The 25206-nt window shown below is 33.7% G+C and overlaps 1 long non-coding RNA gene across 1 annotated transcript; it reads left to right on the top strand.

The window, feature by feature from the left end:
• The first annotated feature begins 3438 nt into the window (after positions 1 to 3438).
• On the top strand, positions 3439 to 24094 carry LOC150098764 (uncharacterized). The gene is made up of 7 exons (XR_016549542.1): positions 3439 to 4983; positions 10494 to 10527; positions 12512 to 12548; positions 13173 to 13207; positions 13444 to 13556; positions 14376 to 14433; positions 23944 to 24094. It is a non-coding gene; the product is annotated as an uncharacterized LOC150098764 (long non-coding RNA).
• The last annotated feature ends 1112 nt before the right edge of the window (positions 24095 to 25206 follow it).

The following is a 25206-nucleotide window of genomic DNA, read 5'->3' on the forward strand; positions in this document are numbered from 1 at the left end:
AAACAATACTATGTAAATACTATGCAAATTCATCAATTGTTACTCAAAATATCAATTATCTGTTCAGGAGCTATCCACAAACACGACCAATTTTATTCTGCTGATTTTGAAGGTAGCATCTCAATACCTTACATTAGTTCTGTCTCCAATAAATTGAATAAAGTCCTTAAAAAAATACAACATCAGGAGGTTTTTCACTACACTCCCTAATGTCCGTTCTATTATAAGCCATCCGAAGCCTATTCATCATAACCTGAAATATCCAGGTGTTTACAAGTTATGGCGCGACTGTAATATTCCTTATTTTGAACAGACTAACAAATCTGTTGTACTGCGTATTGAGGAGCATAAGGGAGACATCTCCTATAAAAGATCACATGCATCTGCGCTATCTAGTCATGTTCTTTTCTCTAATAACCCTCATGACGATCTACAAAGTCACTCAGTTTGCTGGGATAAATCCGAAAACATTTTTCGCTGTAGTGATGAGTTTGAAAGGAAAATCGTGGAGTCCAGAGAAATCCTCCTTAATCTTGAACATTTGAAGATCAATTTGAGTTATAATATCCCTGATAGCCATATTGCAGTTGTTCAATATTGGCGCTCACGAGAACCTGCAAGCACACATGCAACAAACAATAGCACGTTAGATACAATGACTTGAAAAATACAACGTCTTTGTGTCAATTATGTATTGCATTTTTTGCCTGTAATTCTCAATTTTTTGTATCTTCAATTTTTTATTACTGTGTTCTACCTTTAGTGGATACCTGAAGAAGGTTGTAAAAGGCTGAAACTAGTTGTATCATTATCATTAAAATTTAATATTTTTTCTCGGTTTAAAGTTATTTAAAATTTATTCTTCAAAAAAAAAATATATATATATATAGAGAGAGAGAGAGAGAGAGAGAAAGATTTTACTTAAGATCGAAAATTATGCCAGATTATTGCCACAAATCGTCCCTGTATTCTCGTGGCATCTAGCTTTTCTGAAAGGTTCGCCATTTATTGGTTCTAGTTTAGTCGCAGACTTAAGCAATTTTGATATGTTTTTTTCAGTTGATTCTTAAACTGGTTAATTTCTGGTAGAAGAGTGGAGGTAAATAGGATTTTTTTCTTCCAGAAACTCGAGTGCTGAGGTCTTGATGGGGCAATGCACTTCAGAAAAATCTACACGATTCATTATTTCAGCATTATTTAATAATCCATATTAATACCAGTTGATGTTTATGAACACGATATCGTGATACTTATCTGTCATTCTCTTGCAGTAAGTTCCTCAAAATTTTATGTAGACAAAGTATAGAGCCGAATGCCCCCGACATTATTATATAGCCGATAGGGTTTAATGCATATAATACGTTTGTGGCATGGTTAGTGGATTGCTGGCTGTTATGATCTGATTGGATTAAATGTGCAGGTTTCTCTTCCATTAGCTAGGGTAATATCAAACTTATAAAATGATGAATATAAGTTTTGGTGAAGGGAAATGTAGAATGCAGAGTTTAGTGCATTCTGATAATGCAAAATTTCTGATATCTGAACCAAATTTTATCCTTGGAGGGTAAGAGTATAGCAAGAAGTCAGGAGGAAATTGAGTATAATATGTTAATTTAGAAATTGTTATTGCACTTTCGATAAAGGGCTTTTAAGTTAATAAAAAGGGAAAGAAAGAAAGAAACCCTCTGCCTTAGAAATATCAGATCCGATCAGACTATAATTCTAAGAAGTTTATTTTATTGGGAGAGATTATTTATTATAGATAAGTCTTTGGACTCCTTGGAGGTGTCATGCAATAATAACAGCAATAGAATGAAAAGTCAAGTTACTTAAAGGGGGGGGGGGGAATCACCTCCTTATAGTATCGATTATATCACTTTTAGTTGAAGTTCTTTTATGTTCCGTTTGTTTTTTGAAGGTAACCGAAACTATGTGTTTTTACCAATTTGTAATTAGAACTCCAAGTCAGGTTGCTTCTATTTTGGGAAATGAAGAGCGAAATTGAAAGTACTTCGTCGGTTGTTGTATACGTGCATGGCATGCAAGTAATCTATTTGCCTTACAAGTATATAATTCGTAATACATTCGATGAGTTGTATGGTCGAGTGTTTCCGAGATGAGCGTTTGGTGTTCCATAATAGTAATAATAACAATTGATCAGAGCACTGCGTTGAGATAGGACTAAAGAAGGTAAATTTGTTTTGAAATTGTTTAATTCTTGAGCTTTAACTAATTTAAAATTAGCTACTATTATAATATACATATGTTCTAGAGGGCAGCACTATAGTATCTCTTATAATGCTTTGTGTGAGGATTCATGTTCCTTTTACGTGTGTTGGTCGTGCTGAGTAGTGAGTTGGGTGTGGTAAGTTTAGTTTAGTTCATTATATTTCTTTGTATATTTGTATATATATATATATATATATATATATATATATACATATATATATATATATATATATATATATATATATATATATATATATGTACATGTACATGTTCGACTTGTAATTCCTCCCCCTTTTGTACCAACGTTATGAAAAGATTTACAAATTGTACATTTTTCGTAATTTTTCTGCAACTGACTGGGAAAATATGGAAACTTCCAGATCTTGCGATTTCTTTAAGTGGCAGTTAATTCATAATACTATGAAATATATATGTACATGTTCGACTTGTAATTCCTCCCCCTTAACGTTATGAAAAGATTTACAAATTGTACATTTTTCGTAATTTTTCTGCAACTGACTGGGAAAATATGGAAACTTCCAGATCTTGCGATTTCTTTAAGTGGCAGTTAATTCATAATACTATGAAAAGTTGCTGATATTTATAATTTTTTTTTTCTCCCGACATCTCTACCCTTTGGGTGGCAATTTATAATTGAAAGTGAATGCAAGGATATATGTATGTACATGTTCGACTTGTAATTCCTCCCCCTTTTGTACCAACGTTATGAAAAGATTTACAAATTGTACATTTTTCGTAATTTTTCTGCAACTGACTGGGAAAATATGGAAACTTCCAGATCTTGCGATTTCTTTAAGTGGCAGTTAATTCATAATTCTATGAAAAGTTGCTGATATTTATAATTTTTTTTTCTCCCGACATCTCTACCCTTTGGGTGGCAATTTATAATTGAAAGTGAATGCAAGGATTTTGGTGTTATTCGATGGGAACATGGCGGTGACACCATGAAAAAATCTCTTAATATAATATAAATTCAAAATGTAATGGAATAATGGCCCATGTGATGACCAACAAATAGATCCTTCTGACGGCAAAGTGTACTGCTCAGAATGTGGAGCCTTCGTTGCTGATGTGCCATTTCAAATAGCCCCCCCCCACCCCAAAAAAAAACAAATATACAATATATGATATACTGTGTGTGTGTGTGTGTGAGCATATAATATATATATATATATAATGAATTTGGCGCATATACTGAAAATTTATTAAGCTTTTTGAAGTTCCATGATATAGCAGGAATGAAAAGCAAGTTGATAAAATCGTGGCTGCTGACTGAAATTTGCTTCTTCGAACTCCTGAGAATACTTTTTCGGAGCTTAATTTGTGTAGTGTCCATTAGATAAATCATGAAGTTGAAAGATTCATTTCATGTCGAGCTCTGTTGATACTAGTAAGAAAGTAGTTTTAAAATTATTTCTATAGTAGTTCGATCAGATACAGCACATTTTCGGGTATTATTATAAATGCTTCTCAGGCAACGGTTCATTAGGCAGACGAGGATTCGTAGCTGTGCTCGAATATCCCAATGGATTTAAACTTCATCCCTTGCGACTTATCTTAAACCAGCTTTTCAAACAACTTTGCCAAACATTAATGACTATCATTGCTCAATATATACATTAATGTATTTGTAAAAGCTTTGATGTAGATGCTACTGACCTACACAATCTAAAGCACGAGTAGCATTTGAAAGTGCATTAACAGGTCCAAAGAAAATTCATGATCTGATGACTTACCTGTAGTGAATTTCACAGAAAAGGTTTTCAACATAGCTAACTATCGGAATCAGCGGACAATTCCCCCCCCCCCCCCCCCACACACACACGCACCATTGTCTTTTAATTGTAACTTTTTACATTAGTTGCATTTAAAGTTAATGCATCATCATCAAATTCCTAACATGTACCCTCAAGGGGTGTACAGGATATGATAGTACTATCATATCCTGTACACAGTAAAAATTTACATCATTACTAACTTCCCATCTACAATTTTCCTCCAAATCAGTCTGTTGCTTGTCAAGACTCATTATCAGATCTTATATTTCTATCGTTTAAGGCACTTTGTACCGTATCAATCCACCTATATCTTGGTCTACCTCTGGGTTGTTTTTTTGCTGTAAATCTAGTAGAGAACACTTGTTTTGCTAATCTTTCTTTGCCCATTCTGTGACCATACCACCTGAGATTAGCTCTGCTAACACATTCCTGGAAGCTGACAATGTCAAGTTCTTTCCTAATATCCTCGTTTTTAATATGATGTTGCCATTGATGCCATCTGTTCATGCCACTAATCTTTCTCGGGATTCATCTGCGGTCTCTAGTCTTTGGTCGAGTGTTTTACTTCTGACCCAGCTCTCAGATCCATAAGTTAAAATTGGTCTGAACATTGTCTTGTATACAGCTAATTTAGCGTTTTGGCTAATTTCTCTTATTCCATATAAATTTATTCAGTTGACTTCCTGCCATACCAGCTTTGATTGTGTTGACTATTTCCATATTTAATTTACCATCTACACTAAAAATCGTGCCTGTAGTTGAAAAAAAAAGTAGCTGAAATGTTTTACTTGTTCCACAGGTTCTCCGTTCACATTAGGTCAGAAGCCCTGGTTGGTTCTCCGCATTCCTTTATAGGCTATGTGAAGGTCTCCTCAGTTACAGTTTTGGCCCTCAGTTACAGACAGTTTTGACCCTTAAGTACCCCTAATAATGCTCCTCTTGCAAATGCAGTCAGGTAATAAGATATTAAATACACCTCAGAATAAAAAATGAAAAAAATTTTGTATTTAAAATTAATTAATTTAAAAAGTTTAGCTTGAGTAGGAAATTTAAATCAATGCCAGTGATGACCAGTATTTACCAATGAACATAACTGATTCTTAATTTTTCGTCACCTGAGGCAGTATTTCTTATGAATAGTACCTGTGGAGTAATGGTTACTTACAGGTGGTTTGTTTTCAACTTTGAAGTACTTGTTAAACGGTGAATTTGAAAAGCTTATTTTAACACTAGAATACTACATGTAAAATACACTTCATATTGCTGGCCTTTTTGGTAAGCTAAAATAATAAACAGTTTAAATTTTGCTAATAAAAACTATCGAAAGTGATGCTTACTGCCTGCCACTTTGAATGGAAAAAGGTTTAAAGTTGCATCAGGCAATATGGATTTGGCTATTACCAGTTACCTTTTTTACTTCACATCCATAGAAATGTTTGAAGATACTCATGATTGCTTTAATTGCTGAGTATTCAGTTGGATCTTGTATAAAGGCCTGACCAGGAACTTTATCCTTTGGAATTAGTAATTGGTCACTAGTTTCAATCAGATCATTTCTGATTTTTCCATGTCACAGTGTTCTCAACTGGTCATTCCTTCACTTAAGGACATGGGCAGCAATCTATTTTACTATTCAGCTTTAAATTCTGTAATTTCTCTTTGGAATAGCCTTTGGGAAAGAATTCTTACACTATAGTAAATACGATTATATTAAATTTACTATTACACAGACTTGTGTAAAGGTAAATTTACTATTAGTCTGATACGCAAAGCTTTCTGTGTATCTAAGACAAATGGAAGTGAAATATTTTTAACTTACTGGGTTCAGCATGCACTAGTTAGGAATAATATGCATTTCAGTATGTCCAGGAATATACTGAATAGATTATGCACTAATTCCTTAGTTTTCTGCACTTTAGTATTCTGGAATATTATGTAATGGGAAATAAGAGCAGTATGTTATTAAAATATATATTTTAGCTTTGTTTTCTAGTGCCTCGTACAGAATTTTCAGTTTTTTAGACTAAGTGAAACAATTGCAAATCAACCATTGGAATAACACTCAAAACTAGTACTAGTGATGTGTAGTGTGCATCAACTTTTTCTTTATATAGTTAAAATTTGGAAATTGGAAAAGTTCCTATATTGACCTGTCATTTTAGATTACTAGTTTCTGTTGAGGGAGATCACCAATTCAATGTTTCAATGTAAAAGGAAGTTGTCTTAGGACTTAATGGCTATTTCCAGAGTCCAGGTATTTCATGTCTGTATTGTTCCTTATTTCAAATCTTTGGCCTATAAGGAAGATAAGATGATTGAAATGTCCTGTTGTCTGTAGAAGGGAGAATGGATTGCTGTCTGGGAGTTTGTAGGCTAGAAAAAGCATAGATAAGTTTCATAGTAGGGTCAGGTCTTGATGGAAAGGGATTTTTTTATCCTTCTCATTGCTATCCCCAAAATTAGGCATAGCTTATCAGAAAAAACTTGTGCTAAAACTAGACCTTATTACTAAACATCTTGGTATATTGAAGGCATATATGATGTAATATCACCATCTTTCGTCTGAAAGCAAGTGATGCCATTATTTCTAATCTGATATGCCTGATATACTATTAGAAAGTTTTGGGACAAATCTCATTCTGCCTAGCTTTGTAAATGTTAAAATAAATTATCAACATGAGTTTAATTTCTAAACCAGTACAGTATGGGTCTTTACTCCAGGAGGTGGTTGAATAATAATTCCTTCATAGTGCAAACGTTTTTGCATGTGGAGTATTCTGCCTGATGGAGAGATGCAATGGAAACAAGTTCTATATTAAAACTTAGGGTTGGACTTGGTCTTTGGGTGATACTGGAATATTCATTAAGGATGAACCAGCAGAGAAGTTTTTAGCTGTTTACATGCATTCTGTACACTATCCTTTACATATCTGTAATTTATATAAAAGCGCTGGTTTTGTATGAAGTTCTGGTTTGCATGTTTAAAACATGCAAACCAGAAGTTCAGTTTTATCTTTGGAATTCCACTATTTTATTACTGAATATTGTATTTATACAATATTAAAGGCATACATGATGACACAACTTCACCATCTTTCGTCTGAGAGCAAGTGATGCTATTAATCCCAACGTGTTCTGATGTGCCTGTTCTCGGAGGAGGGAAGTTATTTTTTTTGGGGGGGTGAAATGTATCGGTCACTCAGTGAGTTACAAAAACTTATTGGTTTAAATTATACTACACATGAAGGTAATCATCATTTATTTATAATTTTACAATTATAAATAGGGAACCCAATCAACAAATCAGCAGTTTGTGTACACTAAGATAATACTTGGAGGTTATGATGTGAAGGAAAACCAGGCTTCTCTGTCATGCTAATTGATGGTGAAGCCTGGGGAAACGGAGAATGTTGCTGATGTATTTCCAATATGTGGTCTGGTCTGCTTCTTTTTCCATCTGTAGGGACCAGAGCATCAAAGGATACAGAGGGTGGATGTCTGATTTGGTGGCTGAGCCATTTTATTTGGTTTCTTTAAACAGTGCTGACTAGAGCATCTTGCTGGGTTTCATGTAATATATAGTGGGAATGTGGTCTTCCTATGAGTAATCCAGGATATTTCTTAGACAAGTAGTTGCAGAAGCTATTTATAATATTGGTTTTTTTGTTCCAGATCTGGGAGCTGTACAAAAAGACTGGCTGTTGCACTTGATAAAGATGTCTCCTTTGAGATGATGCTCGACTTCCATACTTCTGTGGAACTGCAGTGCTTCTTGTTTTAACGTCTAAGGAATCTGAGATGTGTGATCCAAGGTATACAAAGTCCTTCAAGGTGATCATTTTGATGTGCCCAGAGATTGGGAGTTTCTTTTAATCCAATTATTTCTGTTTTTTGGAATTAAGGATTCCAGATTTATCTTGGATTAAAATAGTCATTCACTGTGAGATGGGGCCAGAGTATCTCTCTGTAGGACTCCTGTGGTGATGGGAAAACTGTCGGTTTTGTCTGTTAACTAGTACTGTGGCTTTATCCCTGGTAGGGTGCATTGATTGCTCTGATAAGTTTAGGTGGAATGCCATTAAGTTTGAACATTTCCCATAGTCGTTCCCTGTCAACAGAATCAAATGCTTAAAGTTCAAAAGTTGTGGTAGATTCTTGTCCTTTGAACCTTCTATTAGTCTTCTGATGCAGTGAATGTACTTTAGAGTACCATGTTTTTTGAGGAATTGCCTGGTTTGTACGGAGTTATAAGTGGTTCAGTATATGCAGCTTTATTTAATATTCTATTGTAGATTTTTAGTGGAGTAGAGAGGAGTGTGATTCCTCTGTAGTTTTCAGATTTGTTCAGGTTACCCTTTTTTGGAATTGGTATTATTAGACCATCCTTCCACTGTAAGAACTTTCCCAGAGTAAAGTGCAAAGTTGTTAGTTTTTCTTTGATATCTGTAGAGTAGTGCTTTAAAGCCTCAACTGTGCCATCTGCTCCTGGTGATTTTCCTGCTTTTTGTTCAAAGGACCACTGTGAACTCTTGCATGGTGAAATTGTTGCAGTTGATGCTAAGAGTTTCTGGTACTATGGTTTTCGAGATGAAATCAATGTTTGGGGTTGGTGTTGCAAGTTTCTCTTGTTTTGTGCAATTTGACATGTTCTGGATATAGACTTATCTTTTGAGGAAGCTTCATATATCTGTGTTTAATTGCTTTAGTTCATTTTTATACTGAAGGAATCTTCAGTTTTTACTTTGCATTTTATGTTATTGCACTTGTCAGTCAGTGAGTTTTGTTTCTTTGGTTACTCAGTCTTTATCTACACTTTGTGTTTGATTGAAGAAATGTTTGGGAGGGTGCTTGATAAATGATGCAATAATTTGATACTTGTGAGTGGTTGTACTGAGTTGCTGGAATTGATTTGCCTTGTTAGTCATTTAATTCTTCCCAATTGTATTTGATGTTTTTTCTGTGATTTAGATTCTTAGTTGTAGCTTTAATCATGCTCTTACAATTCTGTGATCAGTTTAATTGTATGCTCTAGTTTTTGGCTGACTTTATCCATTTGCCATTTATTAAGATAAGATTCATTTGAGCCTTAGTTCCATTGGGATGTTGCCAGGTCCATTTTCTTTTTAATTATTTGGGAATTTTGAAGAGATCAAGTTCTGAGATTTGCAATAGTCCATAAGAAGATGGGTGTTTCCATTGGTTGAGTCATTGAGCCATAATTGTCCTGTTGTAAGGACAAACTTAACAAGACAATTATGCCTGTTGCTCTAACAGGATGAATGAAAGCATGGGTCTTAAAACCAAGTTGATCCTTTACCCAGGCATAAGCAAACTACATTGAAGTATCTTCCTCACTTGGCTTGTATACAGGGCTGACTTGCTTTCATAAACATTCTGTAACCGATATAGGGAATGGTGTCAAGAAAAGGCATTCTGCTTATAAATCCTGTAAGATTTGAGGACAGAAGTTTTTTTTTTTCTCATCCATTGTGCCCTGACATAATTGGTTCTTGTAAGCTAGCACCTGTAAATGAAGTCTAATTTCCTGTAGGCTCATTTCAGTCAATTGGTATTTCCTGAAAATAGTTGAAATGCTGAAATGGACAGACACTAAACCAAAATATAGTAATTATAATAATGAAAGCAAGGTTCACTAACAGTTTTTTAGACTGAGTAGGAGGTTTAATTTTTTAAAAGTTCTTGGTCCTGCTGCTGTTGAAGTATTGATTACCTCAAATCAGCACTAGCATGATTGGGTGGGAAGTACACTTGCTGCAGGTGGTAACTAAATGTGATGAATGTGATTTATTCAGCTATTTCAACAGTAGGTTCTGCTTGGATGGATGGTGCATGGTATGCCTGTGCCTCTCAATGCATATGCTATCAGATATTAAATGGGCGAACTGTCAGTACAGGATATCAAATTGTAATTTTGCATTATTTGAAAAGGAGAATAGGTAAAAACAAGCTTTTTTTTTTCTCCTTCATGAAAGGCAGAAATACAATAGCATTCAAATGTATGTGTGGTTAAGGTCAGGAGTAGAGTAATTTGATATTCTTGAAATGTTGGTTTGCAGACTTAATAGAATTAAGGTGGAAGAATGAAACAAATAGCTTTGCAGCTGTTTATCACACATGTATGAGACAACACCTGTGTGAGGTGGGTGCAGATACAGCTATTGTTAAACTGAGTTACTGTAGACCTGTAAGATCTACAGCAAAGATCTGGATCCTAGTTCTGTAGAAGAGACTTGCAGAAACTGATCTATGGGTGGAAAACAATTCATTAATACTTCAAATGTTATATTTAGTCCTTGCCTGTGATGCATACTCATACTGTCTGCCTTCCTTCAGAAGACTTTACTGATAGACACTGTTTTGTCTGAGGCATTTTTTTTTTGTACCAGATTATTAAGATTAAATTAATTTATAATAGAAATTAATTAAATATTCCTTTCTGTTTAGGTGATTTGCAGATAACAGCAAAAGATAAGCAAAGGCAAGTATTTTACTTTTGTTCATTCTAATCCTTTTAACAATTATACTTGTTTAATTATTTGTTAATATAACTGAACAAAATAGTATGTCAGTCTGATCCACACATCTGGGCCACTTGACATTAGTGCTATGTTTGGGCAAGAGGAATAGAAGAAAGGGATCTTACAGCTGAGGGTTGTAATCTTTGGGGAAGGCAGAGTGGGGTCTTTAAAGGACTGAAATAGAATGAAAGCATAATTTCAATTTGAAATAAAGATGTTCTTTTTTTATAGCCTGTTAATTTTAAGTGCTGATTAAAAGTAGGTAGTTTCTAAGGTAATCTGAATTAAGTTGCACTTCTGTTTGGTATCTAATAAGCATCTAGTGTGATAGTTAAGCTATTGTTTGGTAATTTTTTTTCATTGTCATGGTTCTTGCCATTTGATTGAAGCATTTTAAAATGCTGGTTGTCTAGACTAGTGACCTAGAATTGACCAATTAATAAAAGGAATATTGTTATATTAAATAATATTGCAAAGGCCTTTGACACCACATGGAATTCTAATCAGTAAACTGCAGCACATGGGGAATGGATAGGATGGTGGTTGATATATATCAGAGTAGTTAATTGCCTGTGACTAGTGCTGTGCTGCAGGGTTATGCCCAGACTTTTGCATTTTAATTTTTTCATTAATGATTTAGGAAAAGATCTGAGAGGAACTGTTCAGTTATTTTTTTGTAGGATAGATTGGCAGACTGGGCCAGGGGCTGGATGCCAGTTTAATGTGGGAAAGTGTAAGGTTATGCATTTTTGGGTGAAAAGACTACTAGCTGTATACTGCATTGGAACTGTACTCCAGAAAATTCACAAAGCCAGAGACTTGGAGTGTTAGTGGATAGGGAATTTAGGGGTACATAAAAGTTGCTAAATCAGGTCATTGGATCACTTGGTTGCTGAATAATTTGAGCAGAGACAAGCAGGTTATTGAACCTTGATAAGACCCCCCCCCTCAATCTTGACTACAGGGCACTGGGGTTTCTTGGTGAGGGGGAGGAGGTGGAGATGAACCAGAGGCGAGTGACCAAGATGACAGGTTGGTCTATGAAATGAACCTTATGAGAATAGATTACTGAAGGGTTTCTATAAGATTAATTCAGAGGAAATTTTCCAGAAGAGGTCTGGGAGAACTAGGGGCCGTCCATGGAAATTGAGCAAGAGTAGTTAGCAAGGTGGGGGTTAGAACTAGGTTTTTTACATGATGAATGAGTGGAATAAGCTGCCAGAGTCTGGGTGCCATGACTGAGTTCAAAGTATGATAAGTATCTGTGCAAATGCTGAATAGTTGGCCTCCCTCGAGTCTAAGGACTCCTTGGAGTTGCCTGTAATTTTAATAAGGAATAAAAGGAAGTCTAAATTACGTTATTTTTTAATAGTTTAATAGCATTTGAACTATCAGAAATATAAAGGTCTACCATAGCCAATATCTTAAATGAACCAAGTATCATTTTCATTGCCACAAACCTTTTCCTGTCTGAAAAAATTTAAAATTGATATCATATTAGATTTTTAATGTGATTTTAAATCTGGCACATCTCAGCTATACTGCTAAAAAGAAGAAAAACAAACTTTACGTTACCTGTACAACAGTCCCATATCTGCCTAAGCATGGCATTCTGCTTATAAATCCTGTAAGATTTGAGGACAGAAGTTTGTTTTTTTCTCATCCATTGTGCCCTGAACTGGCTATTATTCTTCCAAACAAGCTCAGCTTCTGCTCATCGGTTCCTCCAAAAAGGGGAAGTGCTAAGCTGTTGCCCACACATGGTGCTAGTGGATCAGATAAAAGCATGAAAATTTATATTTTTGATGTGATGAGTTCTTTGTAATTTAATGCTGAGACAATAATGCTGTCACAGCACTGGGTTCTGATCATTTTTGTTATGAATATTAACATATAGTTAAGCTTACTAAGTTGTGTATTTACAAAGGTTTTGTAATCTTGCAGGTGGTTTGTCAAGTTTGAAGAGACATGAAGCAAATAGGTAATTTTCATTTGTGTAAAGTTCTTAAAATTTCAGATTTCATAATAGTTCATTGAATTGGTTTAGCTTCAAGTTTTTACAAGATGTACATCTTACATTTTTTTAAATACCTAAGTTGGATTTTGGATATTGGTTCAGTATTACTGCTAGATCATTCCATTGCTAAATATTTTAGTTCCTGAAATATCTGGCATTGAGGGAAAATTAAATGCGAGATGCTGTGAGCATGAGAAGTTAACTCTTCATTGTAAAATGAAATTTTTAATTTGTTTCCAAATTTAAAATTTCGATTACATTGTCACTAAGTAATCCTTGCTACTTTTGATATTTGAAGTACATCAAACATGACATGTACTCTGAATTTTTCAGTATTGATGTTTGGGGTAGCTGTCTTCATATTGAAGCTGAGCATCAATCACTTAATATCAATGTTTAATTTAAGTTAGCTGTGTGAAACCAGATTTCAACACCAAAGAAATGTATAAGTGATGAATTCAATTTTAACCATCTTTCGGGACTGAAGTAATGATGTTAAATTTGATTCTGATGTACTGCTTAATTTTTGCCATTGTTCTTGTGCGGTCCTGTTTGATATTGTAACAATGTCCCTTCTTTGCTTGATAGGGTTTTAACAAGATTGGAGCATACTCAAGTATTTGGTAAGTTGACTCATTTGAATTGCAAATACTATTAAGATATGTGTTTTCTAAAATTAAGTGTTACTTTAAATTAATGTTGAATATCAGCCAGTGATGACGTTAGAAGTTTAGATATTGATGATAATTTACTTCACCGGCGGACTGAGGCTTTGTAACAAAGTAGGAATGAACATGTTAATTTGCAAAACATTACTCCTGTTTTAATTTGTAGTGAATTAAGTATTCATTTATTTCAGTTGAATAATGCCTCTGGTTCTAACTGTACAAGAGAGGGATATTGGTCTTCAGTCACTGCTACTTGATGTCCTACAGATAGGCCAGTAGTGCCTATGTATGCAAGTTATCACAGGTACTACCTCAGAAATTTTATTTTAGCAATGCTTTTCTATTCAGGGGCATTTTCATTTGTCTTGAATAAATACTGCAAAAATTTTTACAAAAAATAATTATACAAACACTTAAGAAATGTTCTTTAAATGTTGTACTTAATCTTGTACTATTTTTTTTTTTAATCCTTTATCCAAGTATAAAGCAGTTTGGACTTGACTCATGACTAGGTCACTTATATTTTATTTCATAATTTCTGTATCCTATAAAAAAAATTCCTGGCCATATCTGCATCACATGCCATTGTTTTACTTGATAGTATATGTCCATTCTACATTGAGTGGATTTAAGTTATAAAACCAAATTTGTAAAGTTCTGTAACCATAGTTGAAATTGATTATTAGGATAATTTTATTGAGTTACTCTTTGGTGCTATATTAAAGCTTGCTTGTATCGCTGGGAAAATTTGAGGGAACACTATAGGGACATTTTTTATTTGTCTTGAGAATAAATACTGCAAAAATGTTTAAATGGTAACTGTTAAAAGTTGATTTTAACTTTGTTAGGTATATGTCAAGATGAAAAACGTTTTGTGGGTTTGGTCAGAAAAGAAACTGCTATAGAATAATTCAATTATTTTCAGAGCAAACTTAGTGTAAGCTTTTCTATAGTGAAATAAACTAATGTGCTACATTGCAACAATTTGGAAAATTAATTCGTCTGTGATGAAAGTGCGTGTCATCTGATTTTTAATGAAGTTGTCAGATAAAGACTGAGACTATATTACTATATTTTTATAACATACATGTTTATATGCTATATTAATTATAATTTACTTTAGGTAGTCAATTGGAGAATTTGAAGAGCCATATAGAAACTGGAATATCAAGCATGGTGGTGTAAGTATTGTTCCTTTGTATGGGTATTGTTGGATTCTGAATATGTAGTAATTTGAATAATTAATATTTGCTTCAGAATCCAACATGATCTTCCATCACAAAGGCTAGACTTGTAAATATTATTTAATGTAAACAACTTATTTTACAATTTAATAATCGTATAACTACCTTATTTTTATCTAATATTTAATTAATTAATCAAAGATATATGTATTAATAATGAAAAGACTTAAATATTAAGCTATTTTATTTATTACTATCTTAATATTATAAAAACTTGTATTTGATAATTTAACTGCGCATTAATTGAAATGTAAATCTCTTTATTCCTATTTGTACAAGTTTAACGTTATGCAATAGCTCAATTTTATTATGTTTTGTTTTGTTGTCATGGAGATCCATGTAAGTAAGCGAGTGAGTTTTGGAACACCACATGAGGAGTAGGTTTATTGAAAAGAGTTAGAAAGAAATCACGAGAATAATTTAGGCAGGAAGAATTGATATAAAAAGGGAAGAACGCTGAAAATATAGGGAGATTAGATGAATTAAGAGAGAAAGGAGAGGATTGGCATTAGGTTGGAAATCTAAGCATTTGGGAATCGCTGATAATAGCAAGTCACTCAACCAGCTAATAAAGTCTACTAGTCGAGAGGCAGTTAGCTAATAAGTTGTACAATAACAATTATAGCTATGGAAGACAGCTGAGTGACTACTAAATAGACTAGCAATTGTTGATTTAATTTCAGGGTCGACCTTTCAAGGACATGCGGAACCTTGAAGCAAAGCACGAAGTTACTAGAGAGTAGTAGAGGCTGTAAAGTTGGAAGTGTACTGTTGGCTGTGTTTAGAATTATAGTGCCTAAAGAATTATTTGAATGCAGGAGGAATGAACAACTGTATATAAAACCTCAAGTTAAGAATTATTGTGTTGCCTTATTTCATGAGTAATCAGTACTTTATGCAACGTTTGTTTATGTGTATTGTGACCAATGATTAATTCAGTTATTGCTTAGAATGTATTTAATGAGTACCGTTTAAGGTGTTTACAGTTAAAAGTGTGGGTATAAGTCGAAGAAAGAAGATTGTCGGTAAGATTATTCCTATATAGAGAAGTGTGAATTTCTCCTAGAATTTCCTTATACTAACTTTAGCTAACTTCCTAAGAAGGAAGTTAGCTAAAGTGTAAATTTAAGTGTTTGTTTGTGAAAGGTATTACTGCAATTATTTGTAACATCAGTCTTAAGGAACTGTGAGAAGACTATTATAGAGATAACAGATTTACCATTGTATGAGTTGAATGATTGAATTTATCTGAGGAGTTAAAATGTTTGATCTTAATTACTGATTTGAATTTAAATGTAAAATATGTGATTCTAAATTAAATGTTTGTTTTTGTTAATCAAAGGATGTATTTTGCTTGATTCTCTTTTACTGCACCATTCAGAAAATATTCGAACCAAAGCAGGTAAATTAAGTTAAATATACTCGCCAGTATATATTTTAAGGAGAAATAGTTGAAGGTTAATTTTTCTTCATTCTTGAACTAATTCAGATGAGTGGCAGTCTTTAAATATAAATTTTCTCTATATTTGAATTAGAAACCAACCCAACTAACAACTTATACATGCTGCGATAGAAGCAGTTATTAAGAAAAACTGGATTAATTATTTATTAATAAATTAAATTTTTTAAAATACTGATGCAGATTGTAACCAACTCGACACATCAAAAATCAGTTGAGGGATTAGAAAAGAGTTGAACTGCATATCCAGTTTTCATGAAAGTACTATTGCAACTGAATTAGATAACATCATGATTTAAGTGAAAAAGTTGTAGTCGACCATGAAACTAACACATTGTTAGTCTGTAAATTTAGAAGATAGAAGCAGGTGAAAGGAAATATTGATGAAAAATTCAGAGTTTTAATTGAAATGAGGCCTGTTCAAAAGAAATATATATAATATATATTTCTTTTGAACAGGCTGGGATATATATATCCAAAGATATAGATAGATATATAGATCCCAAAGAGAAACATACTCTAAATTTAATCATTAACGATGCAGATACAATTAGTTTCTTTGCAATTATTCAAGAAATATACAATTTCTTCATTCTGTTACAAACATTGGGAAACCATTTAAAGTTTGTAAAAAATTTAACATTAGAAATTTTCATTAGAAACGCGATGGGAAAGTATAATTAATGCAATCCGCCCTCTATGATATCAGTTAGGAGAAATTTACGATGCACTGATTAAAATTTTAAATCATGAAAATTTTGATAAAGAAACTCTGTATTGAAGCACAAACATGTGCTAAAATAAAGGACCAAATTTATTTGCTTGTACAACTTGGAATGATTTACTTAACAGCATAACCTGTGAGTAAAATGCTTCAAGGCAAAAATATGAACATTACTCTTGCTTTACAATCTGTCAAAAACTTATAAAATTCTTACATTCTTAAAAGAGGTGGATCGAGAACAAGAATTTAAAACTGGTACGGAAGTCCGACAAAAGACACGATAATTTGACTACGAGCATCAGCGAGTGGTGAACGTTCCTTTTCCAAGTTGAAATTGATTAAAACCTACTTAAGAACAAGTATGTCACGTAAAAGGCTTGTTAGTTTGGAGTTCAGAGCTATTGAAAATGATAACTGATATATATATATATATATATATATATATATATATATATAGTAAATGTTCTAATTATTTCTGAATTCTTTTCTTATTTTCTCATCTATCTTGAGTTTCTTTTATTTTCTTAAAAGAAAAGATAGTTCCACTTGTAAAAAATTTTTATATAAGTTACTAAGAATTTACTAACTTGTAAAATGAATATTTTAAACTTTAGTTCAAATAAATTTTAACTTTAATTAAAATTCATTTTAATTTTGTTAGCGATTTGGATCGGTGAGAAGGCCCAAATATAATCCCTGTATCATTATATATGTATCATATTCAACGATTAAAGTGAATTGGCTTTCAAAATTTGCATTAACTTTTAAGAATTTTTTGAATATTCGGGTTTTTATCGATTATCCTGCCTAGTAAACATCCCTGGTTCGTTACGTTTAGCGAACCAACGTGTGGCTGTTCTGTCAAAATTAAGAAATTTCAATTGAGTAATTTTTTAAAACAATTCCTTGTTGATTCCTTGTTGAGAAAACGATTCCTTGTTGAGAATATAAATTGTTGTTTCCGTCATCAGAAATAATGAATATAACTAGTATATCAATCAGAAAAACTGCAGTTGAAACTAATAACTCACAATTAATAATACACATAATTTAATATTTTTTATCCTGCCGTGGGTCTGCTGCTGGCCACCTATGTTTAGGGTAGACATGTATAAAGACAAAAAATCAGACTTATGAATTTAATATAAGGCCTGCAGTGGATAGACTAAAAAAAATAGGCAAAAAAAAAAAAAGAGCACTCTGCATAACACTTTGTCTGAAAATGCAAATAAATCAAAAAGTACACCTTAGGCATTAAAATTAGCAGTTAAAAAAATTAAGACAATCTTAAGCTGTAATCAATTTTAAATCCCAAATTCTGAAAGATCCACTAAAAAAAATCACCCTAATTAATAGGATGGAAGTATAAAATAAATACACCTGGTTTCATTCTAAGCACAGGTTGGCAAAACACGGCCTGCAGGTCCACCACCTATTATTGCATGGCTAAAGATGATTTTAATTTTTATTATCGTGAAAGAACCACACGCCTGGATCATTACGGGGCGCTTAGATAGAAATTGCATTGCAGGTACCAAAGACACGGTTTTAGGGATAGGTATTTTGCAGATCTTACTGAGAACCACTACAAGGATGAGAAAATGGTGCTGGAATAAACATTTTGTCTTAAGGGAGATTATGTTGAAAAATAAATAATTTAAAATTTTTTCAACATAATCTCCCTTAAGACTAATATGTTTATTCCAGTACCATTTTCCCATCCTTATTCGTTTTTTCATTGTTAGGCTGAGAACCTTTCAGACCAACCTTGTATGTCGTGACAGCTGGATTGGGTGAGATGATAGATATGGATATCACCCAATCCAGCTGTCATACTTAACTTAGTAATTCATATACTAGACTCATCACTTCAAGAGGCAAACTATTTCACTGATTAGTAGGAGACTAGCTCTTATTCCTTTCTTCACTGCAAACAAACTTCCATGGATGTCCCTGGATTCTCTTCCTACCCTTCCATCAGACATTTATTTATAGACCTGTTGTGAAACCCCTTTCTTCTGTTAACCAGTCTAGTTCACATACTGTCCTCATCACAATATGACATTTGTAACAGCTTTGCATAGCCTCTCCAAACCTGCACACAACAGGTGTGGATGGACATATCTTTGTAGAATCAAAATGACCTTGTTAAACATATATAAAAATATATTATATTATATTATATTAAACATAATATATATTAAATATTATGTTAATGTTCATTTCAGAATTGCAACCATACTGAGTTGCTTGCAATTTTTGGTGTGACCTTTGAACTTCAAATTTCTGTCCAGCATACACGATCCTTATCCTTGTCAATTTCTTGTAACAATTTCACAAATATAATAGCATTGAAAACCTCATCGATCAAATCTTTATGCATTGAATTGAATAGACAGCCATTATCATTTCTGCACTGTTCCAGGTCTTGCCTATATTGCCTATCTTTGCATCATCGACAAATATTGAATGTGTCAAGTCCTTGCCAATGTCATTAATGAATATCATTAACATTAATAATGTAAACATTGAACAACAATAGGTCAAGGAAAACCCTTAGGATCAGGAGATGTATGTATATACACACACACACCACTGGTCACCTTAAACTTAAAACTAACATTCATACTCAATGTATCCAACATTTTGATACCTGTTTGTCAACCATCCACTTATCCAAGCCAAGGCCATGTATATTTATATATATTGATTTACTTGAATAAATGGATGCAATTATATTTATGCAACAGCCTTTCATGGGGTATCCTATGAAATACTCCAGCAAAATTTATCAATCTCAATATCATTGTGTATCCATTCCCTTTATCCAACTCTGCTGTAACATTGTTGTGTTATAAAATATATAAAATATAAAATTTATAGCTACTTGTTGAAACATACAGCCCTTTTGTCTGTATGAACTACTTTATTTAAAATCTTCACTTCCATATTAAGGGATACTGAAAAGTCAGTAGCTAAAATACTTATCCAGGCAACAGTTTTTCAATCTCATTCTGATGCACTTCTATCTCTTTATTATCTAGTGTAGTAGCACCATGTTACGTTCGCCTGGTTAATATAATTAATATAATAAATTAATATTTTATATATATATATGTAATAAATTTTTTAACTTGGGGATATTGTATATATTAGGATCTTATTGTGCTATCTTCTATCGAAGGTCAGCGACGATCTTGGCGAACAAACTGCGCTCTGCTAATCTGAGCAGTTGTGCACTGCTCTTTCCTGTCCACGTCTTGATGTTGTCAAACCATGATATTCTTTTTCTTCCTCTAGTTCCTTTACCATCAATTCTTCCTACCAAAATAGTTTGTAGAAGTTGGTATTTGCTGTTTCTCATGTTGTGTCCAAGATGTTTTTTGTTTCTTGATTATTTGTACAAGATATTTAGCTTTGCCAATGGATTTTAAGATCTTCATTTTAAGGATCTTCATTGGTAATTTTTTCTGTCCATGATATCTTTAGCATTCTTCTGTATAGCCACATCTCAAAGGCTTCGATTTTCTTGATGGTTGTCACCTTCAATGTCCATGTTTCAACTCCATAGAGCAGAATAGACCACACGTAACATTTCAGCATTCGGCATCTGACTTCCATGTTTAGGTCTTTATTGCAGAATAGTGTTCTCATTTTCATGAAGGACTGCCGTGCAACTTCAATCCTTGTCTTTATCTATTTCTGGATCCCACCGTTCATTAAGCCAGCAAGTGTCAAGATATTTATATCTTGACACTTGATCAATATTTTTCCCATTGAGTGTCAGTTTCATTGAGGCTGGATCTTTACTGATGATCATGTATTTTGTCTTGTTGATGTTTATATTTATTCCCATTCTTTGGCTTTCTATGTATACTCTGTCAACGAGTTTTTGAAGATCCATAATGTTATCTGCAATTAGCACGGTGTCATCTGCATATTGTAGGTTGTTAACAATCTTTCCATTTATTGTGATTCCCTCTGGACATTCTTCCAATGCTTTTTTAAAGATTACCTCTGCATATATATGTTTGCAATCTCACCAACAGGAGTGGTGAGAGCACACATCCTTGTCTCACTCCTCTTTTGATGTAAATAAATATCACTGGTGGTAATGTTGTCTAATTGAATGGTAGCTGACTGATTCCAATACAGATTTGTTATTAGTCTTATGTCTTGTTCGTCTAGCCTTATTTGGTGAAGGATTTCTATTAAGTTGGTATGTCTGACTGTTGAATGCTTTTTCAAAATCTATGAAAAACAGATTTCTGTTTTTCTATGCATTTTTGTATCAATATTTGGGTACAGAAAAGGGCCGCTCTAGTACCAAAACCATTCCGAAAGCTGAATTGTGTTTCACTTAGTTTCTTCACTTTTTCTATATAAATGCGATTCTGAATTACTTTCAAAAATATTTTTAATGTTTGGCTCATTAGACTAATAAGTCTGAAGTCACCACAGGAATTCGCTTTGGGTTTCTTTGGGATAGTGATAAATGTAGATTTGAGCCAATCTGATGGAAATTCATCACTTTCATATATTTTATTAAATAGTTTTTCAAGAAGTTTGATGTTATCTGGTTCGATTAATTCTGTTAATTCTTAAAAATTCTGTTTGCACACCATCTGGTCCACTGGCTTTTCCTGTTTTACTTGTTTGTATAGCATTCTCTATTTCGCATTTCACGATTGCTGGTCCTTGAATGTTATCTTTTATATTTATAGGCTTCTGTCTAGTATCATTGAAAAGTTCTGTTACATATTTTATCCAAATCTGTGCTCTTCTAGAACTATTTTTCCATTTTCGTCTCTTAGAGACACTTTGCTTTTTCCTCAGTTTTCTGGAAATTTCGTTGATTTTCTTATACAGATTGAAATTGTTGTTTCTGAAGCAGTTCAATTTCAGTACATAAATTTTTCATCCAATTTTCCTTGGCTTCTTTTATTTTTTTTCTTGATGATGTTATGTGTTTCTGTATACCTGGCTAAGGTCTTTGTTTTTATACATTCTTCTTGTATCAATAAGAGAAACTCATCTGTTTTTATATTCACATAACCTACTTCTTCAATACTTGTTGTTACGATGGCATTCTCTAAGCTATTCCAAAGAGATTCCACACTTTTATTTTCTTCTGTTAATCTGTTGTAATCGCAGGTTAAGCTGTGTCTTGGCACTTTTATTTATGTTTGGGTCTTTCAGTTTTTCTACATCAATTTTCTTTTTCTTCTTTTGTGATTTTTTAGCAGATTTTAATCTAAGACGTACTTCTGCAACTATGGGATTGTGGTCTGATGAGATCTGCTCCAGGATAAGTCTTTGCACTCTTTATACTACTGTGGAATCTTTTATTTATCAGTATATAATCAATTTGATTTCTGACAATATTATGTTGTCAGAAATCAAATATTTCTGAGTTTCTGGTGCTATGGTTTCCAAGTGTACAGTCTTCTTGGTGGAAGTTTAAACCAGGTATTTGCTATTGTTAGATCTTCCTGACATAATTGGACTAGGCGATCTCCTCTGTCATTTCTGGTGCCTAAGCCATGTTCGCCAACAATTTCTCCATCACCCCCTCTTCCCACTTTTGCATTGAAGTCACCCATCACTGTTTATATCATGTTTCTTTGTTAGGTTTTTAATCTCTTTTAGGTGTTCATAAAACTCTTCACCATCTTCACTTTTGTCAGCTGTGGGTGCATAAGCTTGGATGATATTTATGTTAACGGGGTTTCCCTTAAGTTGTAACAGCATAACAGCATTATCCTTTCAGAAAATGGAATCCAATTTATTACTGATTTCTTCATCTACTATTACAGTTACACCATGTCGATGTTTGTTCTCATCATTCCCAGAGTAATACATTGTCATATTATCTTGACACTTTCCAGATCCTGGCCATCTTGTCTCGCAAATTCCCAAAATCCGGATGCCCAGCCTCTTCATTTCTCTTGTGGCATTTCTTAATTTGCCAGCTTCATACAGAGTTCTGACATTCCAAGTTGCAATTTTAAAAGTGGACACCATTTTGAGCCCGGAGATTCTTCGCACCCCTGTCCCATTTAAGGGTTTGCTCGCCATGGTGGTTGTTCTGGAGATAAGGTAGAGCAGTAGTTTCTCCGTTTGCTTTCTGCTCCGCAGTATTACAGACGTACACAATATAATCATATTGCCATCTGCAAATCTCTGATCACAAGCTTTTCCGTCATTTGGCTTCAACCTTGTGTCAGTACTGACAATGCTGCTTCCCAATGTCAGGGGCGGTGACCCCAGCAGGTACTTAATGGCGGCACTACTCGCCACGTCACCGACTTGTCATTGGGCTTTGTGAGGTTTTAAGTGAGACAGAGTTGCCACTTCTGCTCCCCCACGCCCTGATAGCTCAGTCGCTGTTGGTCCACGGCTGCTTATTCGCCAGATTGCTCTGCTTATATCGCAGCTAACCTCCATATCTGAGGGCTGTTCCCCGATCCGCCACCTGGGGACGCATCCGGTAGTAAGCTCTGCCCTGTGTATATTAGGATAACCAAGTTATTTTATAAACTTGGTTATTTTAACTCCTAATTCCAAGTATGCAAATGATTAAGTTTGCGCCTGAAACAAAGTTCAAGTCTAATGATATCTTCTAGTGAGATGTGCTTTACATTATGGAAAAATACTAAGAATAGTGATCAGAACTTTACTCACATTTACAATGAGTTGCCCTGGTGTTGTACCATCTTTAGACTTGAACTACGTTTTAGGCGCAAACTTAACTTTTCCTACTTGGGATTAGGAGAAAAATAACCAAGTTTATATATATTTATAGTTTTATTAAGAATTGAATGACTACTAGAGCCGATGTTTTTATATTAAAAACTAGTGTTTTTAGTATTAATATATTTTTATATTTCATATAAAAACACTACTAGTTTCGGCCTGTAACAGCCTTCTTCAGGTGACATTATTCAGGTGACATTATAAAAGAAAGAAAAAACACTAAACATTGAAGGTTAAAAGACTGAACAACATAGACAGTCTCTATATCTATATATATACATAATTAGCATGAAAACGTAGGTGTATTTGAAGCTGTTCTTTCGTTTGTTGAGATTGCGTGCTTGCAGCCTCACGTGAACGCCAGTATATATGATTACAGCTGAATGACTATCTGGGAGGTTGTAGCTCAAGTTACAAGTTATATTTACATGAACAGGATTGAAGATGACTTCTAGATTCCACAATTAATGTGATAAGTAATGTAATATTCCTTATTTTTGGCAGACAGGCAAATCTGTCGAATTGCGTATGGAAGAACACATGAGGGACATTATACTTACAAGAGACAGGGAGCGAGTGCATTACATTATCAAGTCATCCTTTTCTCGGCTAATCCTAATGATGAAAACAAGTCACAAAGTCTGCTGGGAAAAATCTAACATCTTCCGTTGCAGTGACGAACTAGAGAAAAATATACATGTTCATTATTTACTTGTAAAACTATATATATATATATATATATATATATAAAAGGAAATTACCGAGAATGACAATAATGTTAAGATAAAACTAGTTTCGTTGAATATATCAACTTCAGGTATCACAGGTAAAGAATTAAATAAAATATCACAGGTAAAGAATTAAATAAAAAATAACAGATCTAGTACTAGTATAGTATAGTACAAAACACAAGTACATTTAAAAGAGGAATGCGTGCTTGAGTTCAAACGAAGTTTGAGCTGGCGTGAGTGCGCCAATATTGGACAGTGGCAACGTGTGCGTCAGAGATATTATATTATAGCTAAGACTTGTTAATATGAGATGAATCAAGAAAAATAATATATAGCTAAGACTTGTTAATTAATATATAGCTAAGACTTGTTAATATGAGATGAATCAAGAAAAATAATATTCTTTCAAGTTCATCATAGCATACATACATATAGCTAAGACTTGTTAATTAATATATAGCTAAGACTTGTTAATATGAGATGAATCAAGAAAAATAATATTCTTTCAAGTTCATCATAGCATACATACATGGATATTAGAAGTTGGCGGCCCTCATCCGAGTTGATAGAGAAGAGAACGCGGCTAGGGAGAGCGCTGGCCCTGGTTCTGTTCTCTGAAATCTCTCTTTGGTGTTCTTCCATGCGTAAAAGGATCGATTTAGCTGTCTGGCCGTAGTATATGGTCTGTCACAATCACACAGAATCTTGTAGACTCCTGGAAATCTTGTAGACTCCTGGATACTGCGTAGGGAGATGTAGACTCCTGGATACTGCGTAGGGAGATGTTTCATTTTAGGTATACTGAGTATGGAACAAAGTTTAGGAAAAGTAGTGAAGCAAGTTTTGGGAAGAGAGAGAGAGAGAGCTGATGTATGGTAACGAAATGTATGGTAACGAAATAAAAGCTCTTGGTGGAGAAGAATCTTCAGCAGCAGTTGAGCGGCAGACAGAGAAATTTATATTAATCTTCTTAAGGAAGAATCCATTGTTAACAAAAGACCTTTTGAGAAAATTCAGTTCGTAAAATTTCTGTTTCATCT

The sequence above is a fragment of the Typopeltis vanoorti genome, chromosome 15, assembly GCF_054136105.1.
Source record: "Typopeltis vanoorti isolate ZY-2024b chromosome 15, IOZ_Tvanoo_1.0, whole genome shotgun sequence".
Classification (NCBI taxonomy): Eukaryota; Metazoa; Arthropoda; class Arachnida; order Uropygi; family Thelyphonidae; genus Typopeltis; species Typopeltis vanoorti.